The 13,985-nt window shown below is 63.7% G+C and overlaps 4 non-coding genes across 4 annotated transcripts; all 4 read right to left on the bottom strand.

Moving 5' to 3' along the window:
* Positions 1–1,113: 1,113 nt before the first annotated feature.
* Positions 1,114–1,232, bottom strand: LOC142868583 (5S ribosomal RNA). Its single transcript, XR_012917529.1, has one exon. It is a non-coding gene; the product is annotated as a 5S ribosomal RNA (ribosomal RNA).
* Positions 1,233–4,782: 3,550 nt separating this feature from the next.
* Positions 4,783–4,901, bottom strand: LOC142868582 (5S ribosomal RNA). Its single transcript, XR_012917528.1, has one exon. It is a non-coding gene; the product is annotated as a 5S ribosomal RNA (ribosomal RNA).
* A 3,560-nt stretch (positions 4,902–8,461) lies between these two features.
* On the bottom strand, positions 8,462–8,580 carry LOC142868581 (5S ribosomal RNA). Its single transcript, XR_012917527.1, has one exon. It is a non-coding gene; the product is annotated as a 5S ribosomal RNA (ribosomal RNA).
* Positions 8,581–12,116: 3,536 nt separating this feature from the next.
* On the bottom strand, positions 12,117–12,235 carry LOC142868579 (5S ribosomal RNA). The gene has a single exon (XR_012917525.1). It is a non-coding gene; the product is annotated as a 5S ribosomal RNA (ribosomal RNA).
* Between the last annotated feature and the right edge of the window lie 1,750 nt (positions 12,236–13,985).

The raw sequence follows: 13,985 nt of genomic DNA, 5'->3' as shown, positions 1-13,985 counted from the left end.
AGGCAGGGGCCGAGGAGGAGACGGGGCTGGGTAAGGGTTAGGGTTAGAGTCAGGGCACAAGTCACAATCGCAAAGACCTGGAAGCGACCCGAGTGCCCATCGACCCACGAGTGCGTAAATGAAATGTGGCGCGTGGACACCACGGAGTGCTATTCAGCTAGGAGGAGCAGCGGTGAGAGGGCACCTCTCGTGGTTCTCCTGGCCAGAGCTGGAACCCGTTCCAGTAAGCCAGGTAGCCCAAGAATGGACACACGAGCACCACGTGCTCGCGCTCACCAGCAAATGGGTACGAACCGACGGACACCCAAGTGGACACAGAGGAATCACCTTCATCGGGTGGGTGTCGGGCGGGTGGGGGGAGGGGATGGGCATACACCTCCATTAGGAATGGGGTGGGTGCGCACCGACTGGGGGATGGGCGCACTTGAGGCTCTGACCCGAGGGGGGAGGCTGGGAGAGGGCAACGTACCCGACCTTAACATTGGTACCCCCACAATACGCTGGAACAACATCAGAGGTTAATGAATAAGAACACAGGGGGGAGGGGGGCACGGGCAACACATGTCACCTTAATACTTGGACTCCCATCATCTGCTTGAAAAGAGAGAGAAAAGAAAATGCAATCATAGAGATAAGAGACACTTTTTAAACATAATGAATCCGAAGAGAAAAGTAAAAGGAGGCCTGTGGAGCAGGTCTGGGTGTGACTCCGGATCCCCCAACATCAGGTGCCACCACCAAAGATTCCTACGTGTAGCCCATAGAACCCCAAAAGCAACGGGACGAGTTCTGGTCACATACTCCCTCAAAATGACATCCTGGCCTTCTTCTGGAACTCCCTCCCCTCTCAGACTCTCAAGGTTTCCTCCAGCGTGTCGGTTCCCACAGAGCAGACCTTTGGTCTGAGACCTGACAGTCCAGAAGCCACGCATGCTGCCGCGTGACGGCGGTGTCGCGGCTTGGGACAAGAGGAGGCCCCACGGTGCGGGCTGGGGCGCCAGGCACCGCGGCGGGCGCTGAGGGTGGGGGTGACCCCCGCCCGGGGCCGCCGCCTCGCTCCCAGAGAGGGGACAGAACAAGAGGCAAAACAAAAAAAAAAAAAAAAAAAAAAGAAGCCTACGGCACCCGGTATTCCCAGGCGGTCTCCCATCCAAGTACTAACCAGGCCCGACCCTGCTTAGCTTCCGAGACCAGACGAGATCGGGCGCGTTCAGGGTGGTGTGGCCCTAGACGGCGGAGGGCGCCCCTGCCCCGCTCAAGAAGCCGAGCCTCTCTGCGCTTCCCCGCCGCCTCCTCCCGCCCCAGGCCCCGCGCCGGCGCTGACCCGCACCGGGCGGGCCTGTTGAGTTCACCGGCCGGGTCCGGCGGGCTCCGAGGGACGGGGGTGACAGGCGGGGCGGGGCGGGGCGGGCAGGGAGCGGCGGGCCGGGGTGGGGGGCTGTCTCTCTATACACACACACACACACACACACACACACACACTCACACTCACTCACTCACACTCACACAAGATGCGCCTCCACGGCTGGACTCGCCAAGGTGGAGACCTTCCAGCCCCCTTCCTCTCCTCGCCTGGCCCACCCCCAGCTCGTGGCCGCCCCCGCCGCCGCCGCCGCCGCCGCCGCCGCCGCCGCCGCCGCCGCCGCCGCCGCCGCCGATTGCGCACGCGCGGGTCGCCCGCCCTTTGACCCCAGGCAGGGGCCGCCCTCCCCGACAACCCCTTTCAGCTGCGCCCCCCACCCTGTGGGTGGGCTGCCGCCTATTCCCCCGGGCCCGGGCTGGGGCACAGCGCATGGGGGAGGGGAGCGAGTGTATGGGGCGTCTCTCTCTCTCTCTTGGGATGTGTCCCATGGGTGGGGTGGCGTGGTTAGTGGGGCGCTGAAGAAATCAGTCCCCTCCATCTCCTACCTCTGGAAAACGCCCAAGCCCTTGGAGAACTGCCGGCAACGCGACCGTGGGGGCCGGGACCCTCCTCTGTGTCCTCCTGTGGCCCAGTCCAAGGGGCCTGGGCCTGGCCGGGGCTGCATTGGACCCCGACCCCCCTGGCGTGTGGACTCGCTAAAAATCGGCGATTAGATATTGGATTCCAGCTTCATTGAGGTCATTTCACTAATGAGTGCACCGGAAAGAGTTTCCTAATCCATCTGTGAGGGTGGCAACTGAAAGAGAATTTTAAAGCTGACAGAATAGGCGAGGAAAGGCATAGGAGATTTCCACACCCAGTAAGGAAGCCTTTCCCGAAATGGAAGAAAGAAACGAGCAAACAGAGACACCGGTAGCCCGCCAGGATCAGAGTCTGCCCCCGAGAGAAAGTACCCTGACCAGGTTCACCCGTGGGTGGGTGGCGAGCTAGCGGCATTCAGAAGAGCGAGGCCCGCAGTCTGTGCAGAAGACACCTGCACTCGGGTGTGTGTGGCGGCACGATTCACAAGCAGCTCCAGATGTTAAGCCAAGGAGAAGCCAGGGAGTTCCCAACGCCCCAGGTGTCCTCAGCCCACGACTGGCTGCTGGGGGAATGCGAAGCCCGGCTCCTTGTCTCAGAGCGGGACAACCAGGAGGTGTGACGTACACCCCGGGGTTCCCAGGAGGATCAGGCTGAAGCTGGGACTTGGCCTCAAAGTGTCCCCTCGCACGGCCACCCCCTTCCCCTTCCTGCTCCTCTACTCCTGGTGCCCCTCCATCCAGGGGCCAGACCTTAAAGAGTCACCCGCAAGAGAATCCTGGTCCCAAAGGAGCCTTCTGGGGGACCCGTGCTGAGAGAGGTTGTGGGCATGGCCCGCTGGGGCTCTGCCCGACCCAGGGCTGAGAGATGCAACCTCCCAGCTCTGGGTCCCTGCAGGGGAAGCGTTGGCAAGCACAGGGCCAGTCCTCCAAAGGCCCAGGTGCAGGGAGCCCAGGCCAAGCAGCCTGTGGAAGAAGCCACCCCGGGAACACGACTGCAGGCCACGGCCCTTCCCACCTCCTCCTCCTCCTCCTCCTCCTGCTCCTCCACCCCCCCCCCCCGACCTCCCACCCCCACCCCCGACATGGCGCAGGGCTCAGAGACACCTCAGACACTTGCTACCCAAAGTGCAAAGGGCATCAGTTGCTCCTCCAAACCCCCCCCCCGCCCAGCAGACCGCGTTGTCCAGCCAGCCCCCGGGCCTCCCTGGGGTGCCCAGCACAAAAGTGCAGACAACCACCGGACCCTCAATCTCAGTTTTCGGATGTTTTTGCCACTCTAAGGACCCGCAGGCCAGCTGGGCCTTCTGGCAGGACAGAGAGCCCCGGAATCCGACGTGGAGAGCTGGGTGTACGTCCCCACGAGGAGGCGGTCCCCACCTCCGCGGCTCTCCCCTTGCGGGGGGGAAAAGCAGCCACGGGGCCTCAGAGAAGACACCAGGCTGGGCGCCCGCCCCACAGTGGGGGCACGTCCCCCGCAGGCCACTTAGCGACGGCCGCCGGCCGGCGGACGGTTGGGTGGCGCGAGACGCTGCGGCCGCCCTGCTACCGGGTTCCTGGGAGGGCGTCCTGGAACCAGCGTCCACACCAAGCCCTTGGAAGGCCCAGGCGACGGAGGAGCCCCATCAGGCAGGGGCCGAGGACGGTGACGGCCCGGGCGGGGAGGAGCGTGTCAGGCAGGGGCAGAGGACGGTGACAGGTGACAGGCCGGGCGGGAAGGAGTCAGTCAGGCAGGGGCCGAGGAGGAGACGGGGCTGGGTAAGGGTTAGGGTTAGAGTCAGGGCACAAGTCACAATCGCAAAGACCTGGAAGCGACCCGAGTGCCCATCGACCCACGAGTGCGTAAATGAAATGTGGCGCGTGGACACCACGGAGTGCTATTCAGCTAGGAGGAGCAGCGGTGAGAGGGCACCTCTCGTGGTTCTCCTGGCCAGAGCTGGAACCCGTTCCAGTAAGCCAGGTAGCCCAAGAATGGACACACGAGCACCACGTGCTCGCGCTCACCAGCAAATGGGTACGAACCGACGGACACCCAAGTGGACACAGAGGAATCACCTTCATCGGGTGGGTGTCGGGCGGGTGGGGGGAGGGGATGGGCATACACCTCCATTAGGAATGGGGTGGGTGCGCACCGACTGGGGGATGGGCGCACTTGAGGCTCTGACCCGAGGGGGGAGGCTGGGAGAGGGCAACGTACCCGACCTTAACATTGGTACCCCCACAATACGCTGGAACAACATCAGAGGTTAATGAATAAGAACACAGGGGGGAGGGGGGCACGGGCAACACATGTCACCTTAATACTTGGACTCCCATCATCTGCTTGAAAAGAGAGAGAAAAGAAAATGCAATCATAGAGATAAGGGACACTTTTTAAACATAATGAATCCGAAGAGAAAAGTAAAAGGAGGCCTGTGGAGCAGGTCTGGGTGTGACTCCGGATCCCCCAACATCAGGTGCCACCACCAAAGATTCCTACGTGTAGCCCATAGAACCCCAAAAGCAACGGGACGAGTTCTGGTCACATACTCCCTCAAAATGACATCCTGGCCTTCTTCTGGAACTCCCTCCCCTCTCAGACTCTCAAGGTTTCCTCCAGCGTGTCGGTTCCCACAGAGCAGACCTTTGGTCTGAGACCTGACAGTCCAGAAGCCACGCATGCTGCCGCGTGACGGCGGTGTCGCGGCTTGGGACAAGAGGAGGCCCCACGGTGCGGGCTGGGGCGCCAGGCACCGCGGCGGGCGCTGAGGGTGGGGGTGACCCCCGCCCGGGGCCGCCGCCTCGCTCCCAGAGAGGGGACAGAACAAGAGGCAAAACAAAAAAAAAAAAAAAAAAAAAAGAAGCCTACGGCACCCGGTATTCCCAGGCGGTCTCCCATCCAAGTACTAACCAGGCCCGACCCTGCTTAGCTTCCGAGACCAGACGAGATCGGGCGCGTTCAGGGTGGTGTGGCCCTAGACGGCGGAGGGCGCCCCTGCCCCGCTCAAGAAGCCGAGCCTCTCTGCGCTTCCCCGCCGCCTCCTCCCGCCCCAGGCCCCGCGCCGGCGCTGACCCGCACCGGGCGGGCCTGTTGAGTTCACCGGCCGGGTCCGGCGGGCTCCGAGGGACGGGGGTGACAGGCGGGGCGGGGCGGGGCGGGCAGGGAGCGGCGGGCCGGGGTGGGGGGCTGTCTCTCTATACACATACACACACACACACACACACACACACACACTCACACTCACTCACTCACACTCACACAAGATGCGCCTCCACGGCTGGACTCGCCAAGGTGGAGACCTTCCAGCCCCCTTCCTCTCCTCGCCTGGCCCACCCCCAGCTCGTGGCCGCCCCCGCCGCCGCCGCCGCCGCCGCCGCCGCCGCCGCCGCCGCCGCCGCCGCCGCCGCCGCCGCCGATTGCGCACGCGCGGGTCGCCCGCCCTTTGACCCCAGGCAGGGGCCGCCCTCCCCGACAACCCCTTTCAGCTGCGCCCCCCACCCTGTGGGTGGGCTGCCGCCTATTCCCCCGGGCCCGGGCTGGGGCACAGCGCATGGGGGAGGGGAGCGAGTGTATGGGGCGTCTCTCTCTCTCTCTTGGGATGTGTCCCATGGGTGGGGTGGCGTGGTTAGTGGGGCGCTGAAGAAATCAGTCCCCTCCATCTCCTACCTCTGGAAAACGCCCAAGCCCTTGGAGAACTGCCGGCAACGCGACCGTGGGGGCCGGGACCCTCCTCTGTGTCCTCCTGTGGCCCAGTCCAAGGGGCCTGGGCCTGGCCGGGGCTGCATTGGACCCCGACCCCCCTGGCGTGTGGACTCGCTAAAAATCGGCGATTAGATATTGGATTCCAGCTTCATTGAGGTCATTTCACTAATGAGTGCACCGGAAAGAGTTTCCTAATCCATCTGTGAGGGTGGCAACTGAAAGAGAATTTTAAAGCTGACAGAATAGGCGAGGAAAGGCATAGGAGATTTCCACACCCAGTAAGGAAGCCTTTCCCGAAATGGAAGAAAGAAACGAGCAAACAGAGACACCGGTAGCCCGCCAGGATCAGAGTCTGCCCCCGAGAGAAAGTACCCTGACCAGGTTCACCCGTGGGTGGGTGGCGAGCTAGCGGCATTCAGAAGAGCGAGGCCCGCAGTCTGTGCAGAAGACACCTGCACTCGGGTGTGTGTGGCGGCACGATTCACAAGCAGCTCCAGATGTTAAGCCAAGGAGAAGCCAGGGAGTTCCCAACGCCCCAGGTGTCCTCAGCCCACGACTGGCTGCTGGGGGAATGCGAAGCCCGGCTCCTTGTCTCAGAGCGGGACAACCAGGAGGTGTGACGTACACCCCGGGGTTCCCAGGAGGATCAGGCTGAAGCTGGGACTTGGCCTCAAAGTGTCCCCTCGCACGGCCACCCCCTTCCCCTTCCTGCTCCTCTACTCCTGGTGCCCCTCCATCCAGGGGCCAGACCTTAAAGAGTCACCCGCAAGAGAATCCTGGTCCCAAAGGAGCCTTCTGGGGGACCCGTGCTGAGAGAGGTTGTGGGCATGGCCCGCTGGGGCTCTGCCCGACCCAGGGCTGAGAGATGCAACCTCCCAGCTCTGGGTCCCTGCAGGGGAAGCGTTGGCAAGCACAGGGCCAGTCCTCCAAAGGCCCAGGTGCAGGGAGCCCAGGCCAAGCAGCCTGTGGAAGAAGCCACCCCGGGAACACGACTGCAGGCCACGGCCCTTCCCACCTCCTCCTCCTCCTCCTCCTCCTGCTCCTCCACCCCCCCCCCCGACCTCCCACCCCCACCCCCGACATGGCGCAGGGCTCAGAGACACCTCAGACACTTGCTACCCAAAGTGCAAAGGGCATCAGTTGCTCCTCCAAACCCCCCCCCCCGCCCAGCAGACCGCGTTGTCCAGCCAGCCCCCGGGCCTCCCTGGGGTGCCCAGCACAAAAGTGCAGACAACCACCGGACCCTCAATCTCAGTTTTCGGATGTTTTTGCCACTCTAAGGACCCGCAGGCCAGCTGGGCCTTCTGGCAGGACAGAGAGCCCCGGAATCCGACGTGGAGAGCTGGGTGTACGTCCCCACGAGGAGGCGGTCCCCACCTCCGCGGCTCTCCCCTTGCGGGGGGGAAAAGCAGCCACGGGGCCTCAGAGAAGACACCAGGCTGGGCGCCCGCCCCACAGTGGGGGCACGTCCCCCGCAGGCCACTTAGCGACGGCCGCCGGCCGGCGGACGGTTGGGTGGCGCGAGACGCTGCGGCCGCCCTGCTACCGGGTTCCTGGGAGGGCGTCCTGGAACCAGCGTCCACACCAAGCCCTTGGAAGGCCCAGGCGACGGAGGAGCCCCGTCAGGCAGGGGCCGAGGACGGTGACGGCCCGGGCGGGGAGGAGCGTGTCAGGCAGGGGCAGAGGACGGTGACAGGTGACAGGCCGGGCGGGAAGGAGTCAGTCAGGCAGGGGCCGAGGAGGAGACGGGGCTGGGTAAGGGTTAGGGTTAGAGTCAGGGCACAAGTCACAATCGCAAAGACCTGGAAGCGACCCGAGTGCCCATCGACCCACGAGTGCGTAAATGAAATGTGGCGCGTGGACACCACGGAGTGCTATTCAGCTAGGAGGAGCAGCGGTGAGAGGGCACCTCTCGTGGTTCTCCTGGCCAGAGCTGGAACCCGTTCCAGTAAGCCAGGTAGCCCAAGAATGGACACACGAGCACCACGTGCTCGCGCTCACCAGCAAATGGGTACGAACCGACGGACACCCAAGTGGACACAGAGGAATCACCTTCATCGGGTGGGTGTCGGGCGGGTGGGGGGAGGGGATGGGCATACACCTCCATTAGGAATGGGGTGGGTGCGCACCGACTGGGGGATGGGCGCACTTGAGGCTCTGACCCGAGGGGGGAGGCTGGGAGAGGGCAACGTACCCGACCTTAACATTGGTACCCCCACAATACGCTGGAACAACATCAGAGGTTAATGAATAAGAACACAGGGGGGAGGGGGGCACGGGCAACACATGTCACCTTAATACTTGGACTCCCATCATCTGCTTGAAAAGAGAGAGAAAAGAAAATGCAATCATAGAGATAAGGGACACTTTTTAAACATAATGAATCCGAAGAGAAAAGTAAAAGGAGGCCTGTGGAGCAGGTCTGGGTGTGACTCCGGATCCCCCAACATCAGGTGCCACCACCAAAGATTCCTACGTGTAGCCCATAGAACCCCAAAAGCAACGGGACGAGTTCTGGTCACATACTCCCTCAAAATGACATCCTGGCCTTCTTCTGGAACTCCCTCCCCTCTCAGACTCTCAAGGTTTCCTCCAGCGTGTCGGTTCCCACAGAGCAGACCTTTGGTCTGAGACCTGACAGTCCAGAAGCCACGCATGCTGCCGCGTGACGGCGGTGTCGCGGCTTGGGACAAGAGGAGGCCCCACGGTGCGGGCTGGGGCGCCAGGCACCGCGGCGGGCGCTGAGGGTGGGGGTGACCCCCGCCCGGGGCCGCCGCCTCGCTCCCAGAGAGGGGACAGAACAAGAGGCAAAACAAAACAAAAAAAAAAAAAAAAAGAAGCCTACGGCACCCGGTATTCCCAGGCGGTCTCCCATCCAAGTACTAACCAGGCCCGACCCTGCTTAGCTTCCGAGACCAGACGAGATCGGGCGCGTTCAGGGTGGTGTGGCCCTAGACGGCGGAGGGCGCCCCTGCCCCGCTCAAGAAGCCGAGCCTCTCTGCGCTTCCCCGCCGCCTCCTCCCGCCCCAGGCCCCGCGCCGGCGCTGACCCGCACCGGGCGGGCCTGTTGAGTTCACCGGCCGGGTCCGGCGGGCTCCGAGGGACGGGGGTGACAGGCGGGGCGGGGCGGGGCGGGCAGGGAGCGGCGGGCCGGGGTGGGGGGCTGTCTCTCTATACACACACACACACACACACACACACACACTCACACTCACTCACTCACACTCACACAAGATGCGCCTCCACGGCTGGACTCGCCAAGGTGGAGACCTTCCAGCCCCCTTCCTCTCCTCGCCTGGCCCACCCCCAGCTCGTGGCCGCCCCCGCCGCCGCCGCCGCCGCCGCCGCCGCCGCCGCCGCCGCCGCCGATTGCGCACGCGCGGGTCGCCCGCCCTTTGACCCCAGGCAGGGGCCGCCCTCCCCGACAACCCCTTTCAGCTGCGCCCCCCACCCTGTGGGTGGGCTGCCGCCTATTCCCCCGGGCCCGGGCTGGGGCACAGCGCATGGGGGAGGGGAGCGAGTGTATGGGGCGTCTCTCTCTCTCTCTTGGGATGTGTCCCATGGGTGGGGTGGCGTGGTTAGTGGGGCGCTGAAGAAATCAGTCCCCTCCATCTCCTACCTCTGGAAAACGCCCAAGCCCTTGGAGAACTGCCGGCAACGCGACCGTGGGGGCCGGGACCCTCCTCTGTGTCCTCCTGTGGCCCAGTCCAAGGGGCCTGGGCCTGGCCGGGGCTGCATTGGACCCCGACCCCCCTGGCGTGTGGACTCGCTAAAAATCGGCGATTAGATATTGGATTCCAGCTTCATTGAGGTCATTTCACTAATGAGTGCACCGGAAAGAGTTTCCTAATCCATCTGTGAGGGTGGCAACTGAAAGAGAATTTTAAAGCTGACAGAATAGGCGAGGAAAGGCATAGGAGATTTCCACACCCAGTAAGGAAGCCTTTCCCGAAATGGAAGAAAGAAACGAGCAAACAGAGACACCGGTAGCCCGCCAGGATCAGAGTCTGCCCCCGAGAGAAAGTACCCTGACCAGGTTCACCCGTGGGTGGGTGGCGAGCTAGCGGCATTCAGAAGAGCGAGGCCCGCAGTCTGTGCAGAAGACACCTGCACTCGGGTGTGTGTGGCGGCACGATTCACAAGCAGCTCCAGATGTTAAGCCAAGGAGAAGCCAGGGAGTTCCCAACGCCCCAGGTGTCCTCAGCCCACGACTGGCTGCTGGGGGAATGCGAAGCCCGGCTCCTTGTCTCAGAGCGGGACAACCAGGAGGTGTGACGTACACCCCGGGGTTCCCAGGAGGATCAGGCTGAAGCTGGGACTTGGCCTCAAAGTGTCCCCTCGCACGGCCACCCCCTTCCCCTTCCTGCTCCTCTACTCCTGGTGCCCCTCCATCCAGGGGCCAGACCTTAAAGAGTCACCCGCAAGAGAATCCTGGTCCCAAAGGAGCCTTCTGGGGGACCCGTGCTGAGAGAGGTTGTGGGCATGGCCCGCTGGGGCTCTGCCCGACCCAGGGCTGAGAGATGCAACCTCCCAGCTCTGGGTCCCTGCAGGGGAAGCGTTGGCAAGCACAGGGCCAGTCCTCCAAAGGCCCAGGTGCAGGGAGCCCAGGCCAAGCAGCCTGTGGAAGAAGCCACCCCGGGAACACGACTGCAGGCCACGGCCCTTCCCACCTCCTCCTCCTCCTCCTCCTCCTGCTCCTCCACCCCCCCCCGACCTCCCACCCCCACCCCCGACATGGCGCAGGGCTCAGAGACACCTCAGACACTTGCTACCCAAAGTGCAAAGGGCATCAGTTGCTCCTCCAAACCCCCCCCCCCCCGCCCAGCAGACCGCGTTGTCCAGCCAGCCCCCGGGCCTCCCTGGGGTGCCCAGCACAAAAGTGCAGACAACCACCGGACCCTCAATCTCAGTTTTCGGATGTTTTTGCCACTCTAAGGACCCGCAGGCCAGCTGGGCCTTCTGGCAGGACAGAGAGCCCCGGAATCCGACGTGGAGAGCTGGGTGTACGTCCCCACGAGGAGGCGGTCCCCACCTCCGCGGCTCTCCCCTTGCGGGGGGGAAAAGCAGCCACGGGGCCTCAGAGAAGACACCAGGCTGGGCGCCCGCCCCACAGTGGGGGCACGTCCCCCGCAGGCCACTTAGCGACGGCCGCCGGCCGGCGGACGGTTGGGTGGCGCGAGACGCTGCGGCCGCCCTGCTACCGGGTTCCTGGGAGGGCGTCCTGGAACCAGCGTCCACACCAAGCCCTTGGAAGGCCCAGGCGACGGAGGAGCCCCGTCAGGCAGGGGCCGAGGACGGTGACGGCCCGGGCGGGGAGGAGCGTGTCAGGCAGGGGCAGAGGACGGTGACAGGTGACAGGCCGGGCGGGAAGGAGTCAGTCAGGCAGGGGCCGAGGAGGAGACGGGGCTGGGTAAGGGTTAGGGTTAGAGTCAGGGCACAAGTCACAATCGCAAAGACCTGGAAGCGACCCGAGTGCCCATCGACCCACGAGTGCGTAAATGAAATGTGGCGCGTGGACACCACGGAGTGCTATTCAGCTAGGAGGAGCAGCGGTGAGAGGGCACCTCTCGTGGTTCTCCTGGCCAGAGCTGGAACCCGTTCCAGTAAGCCAGGTAGCCCAAGAATGGACACACGAGCACCACGTGCTCGCGCTCACCAGCAAATGGGTACGAACCGACGGACACCCAAGTGGACACAGAGGAATCACCTTCATCGGGTGGGTGTCGGGCGGGTGGGGGGAGGGGATGGGCATACACCTCCATTAGGAATGGGGTGGGTGCGCACCGACTGGGGGATGGGCGCACTTGAGGCTCTGACCCGAGGGGGGAGGCTGGGAGAGGGCAACGTACCCGACCTTAACATTGGTACCCCCACAATACGCTGGAACAACATCAGAGGTTAATGAATAAGAACACAGGGGGGAGGGGGGCACGGGCAACACATGTCACCTTAATACTTGGACTCCCATCATCTGCTTGAAAAGAGAGAGAAAAGAAAATGCAATCATAGAGATAAGGGACACTTTTTAAACATAATGAATCCGAAGAGAAAAGTAAAAGGAGGCCTGTGGAGCAGGTCTGGGTGTGACTCCGGATCCCCCAACATCAGGTGCCACCACCAAAGATTCCTACGTGTAGCCCATAGAACCCCAAAAGCAACGGGACGAGTTCTGGTCACATACTCCCTCAAAATGACATCCTGGCCTTCTTCTGGAACTCCCTCCCCTCTCAGACTCTCAAGGTTTCCTCCAGCGTGTCGGTTCCCACAGAGCAGACCTTTGGTCTGAGACCTGACAGTCCAGAAGCCACGCATGCTGCCGCGTGACGGCGGTGTCGCGGCTTGGGACAAGAGGAGGCCCCACGGTGCGGGCTGGGGCGCCAGGCACCGCGGCGGGCGCTGAGGGTGGGGGTGACCCCCGCCCGGGGCCGCCGCCTCGCTCCCAGAGAGGGGACAGAACAAGAGGCAAAACAAAAAAAAAAAAAAAAAAAAAAGAAGCCTACGGCACCCGGTATTCCCAGGCGGTCTCCCATCCAAGTACTAACCAGGCCCGACCCTGCTTAGCTTCCGAGACCAGACGAGATCGGGCGCGTTCAGGGTGGTGTGGCCCTAGACGGCGGAGGGCGCCCCTGCCCCGCTCAAGAAGCCGAGCCTCTCTGCGCTTCCCCGCCGCCTCCTCCCGCCCCAGGCCCCGCGCCGGCGCTGACCCGCACCGGGCGGGCCTGTTGAGTTCACCGGCCGGGTCCGGCGGGCTCCGAGGGACGGGGGTGACAGGCGGGGCGGGGCGGGGCGGGCAGGGAGCGGCGGGCCGGGGTGGGGGGCTGTCTCTCTATACACACACACACACACACACACACACACACTCACACTCACTCACTCACACTCACACAAGATGCGCCTCCACGGCTGGACTCGCCAAGGTGGAGACCTTCCAGCCCCCTTCCTCTCCTCGCCTGGCCCACCCCCAGCTCGTGGCCGCCCCCGCCGCCGCCGCCGCCGCCGCCGCCGATTGCGCACGCGCGGGTCGCCCGCCCTTTGACCCCAGGCAGGGGCCGCCCTCCCCGACAACCCCTTTCAGCTGCGCCCCCCACCCTGTGGGTGGGCTGCCGCCTATTCCCCCGGGCCCGGGCTGGGGCACAGCGCATGGGGGAGGGGAGCGAGTGTATGGGGCGTCTCTCTCTCTCTCTTGGGATGTGTCCCATGGGTGGGGTGGCGTGGTTAGTGGGGCGCTGAAGAAATCAGTCCCCTCCATCTCCTACCTCTGGAAAACGCCCAAGCCCTTGGAGAACTGCCGGCAACGCGACCGTGGGGGCCGGGACCCTCCTCTGTGTCCTCCTGTGGCCCAGTCCAAGGGGCCTGGGCCTGGCCGGGGCTGCATTGGACCCCGACCCCCCTGGCGTGTGGACTCGCTAAAAATCGGCGATTAGATATTGGATTCCAGCTTCATTGAGGTCATTTCACTAATGAGTGCACCGGAAAGAGTTTCCTAATCCATCTGTGAGGGTGGCAACTGAAAGAGAATTTTAAAGCTGACAGAATAGGCGAGGAAAGGCATAGGAGATTTCCACACCCAGTAAGGAAGCCTTTCCCGAAATGGAAGAAAGAAACGAGCAAACAGAGACACCGGTAGCCCGCCAGGATCAGAGTCTGCCCCCGAGAGAAAGTACCCTGACCAGGTTCACCCGTGGGTGGGTGGCGAGCTAGCGGCATTCAGAAGAGCGAGGCCCGCAGTCTGTGCAGAAGACACCTGCACTCGGGTGTGTGTGGCGGCACGATTCACAAGCAGCTCCAGATGTTAAGCCAAGGAGAAGCCAGGGAGTTCCCAACGCCCCAGGTGTCCTCAGCCCACGACTGGCTGCTGGGGGAATGCGAAGCCCGGCTCCTTGTCTCAGAGCGGGACAACCAGGAGGTGTGACGTACACCCCGGGGTTCCCAGGAGGATCAGGCTGAAGCTGGGACTTGGCCTCAAAGTGTCCCCTCGCACGGCCACCCCCTTCCCCTTCCTGCTCCTCTACTCCTGGTGCCCCTCCATCCAGGGGCCAGACCTTAAAGAGTCACCCGCAAGAGAATCCTGGTCCCAAAGGAGCCTTCTGGGGGACCCGTGCTGAGAGAGGTTGTGGGCATGGCCCGCTGGGGCTCTGCCCGACCCAGGGCTGAGAGATGCAACCTCCCAGCTCTGGGTCCCTGCAGGGGAAGCGTTGGCAAGCACAGGGCCAGTCCTCCAAAGGCCCAGGTGCAGGGAGCCCAGGCCAAGCAGCCTGTGGAAGAAGCCACCCCGGGAACACGACTGCAGGCCACGGCCCTTCCCACCTCCTCCTCCTCCTCCTCCTCCTGCTCCTCCACCCCCCCCCCCGACCTCCCACCC

This window comes from Microcebus murinus, unplaced genomic scaffold, assembly GCF_040939455.1.
Source record: "Microcebus murinus isolate Inina unplaced genomic scaffold, M.murinus_Inina_mat1.0 scaf034_hap2_Mmur4.0, whole genome shotgun sequence".
In the NCBI taxonomy this organism is placed as follows: Eukaryota; Metazoa; Chordata; class Mammalia; order Primates; family Cheirogaleidae; genus Microcebus; species Microcebus murinus.
Note: the sequence above shows the minus strand (reverse complement) of the source record. Positions and strands in the feature narration are given on the sequence as shown.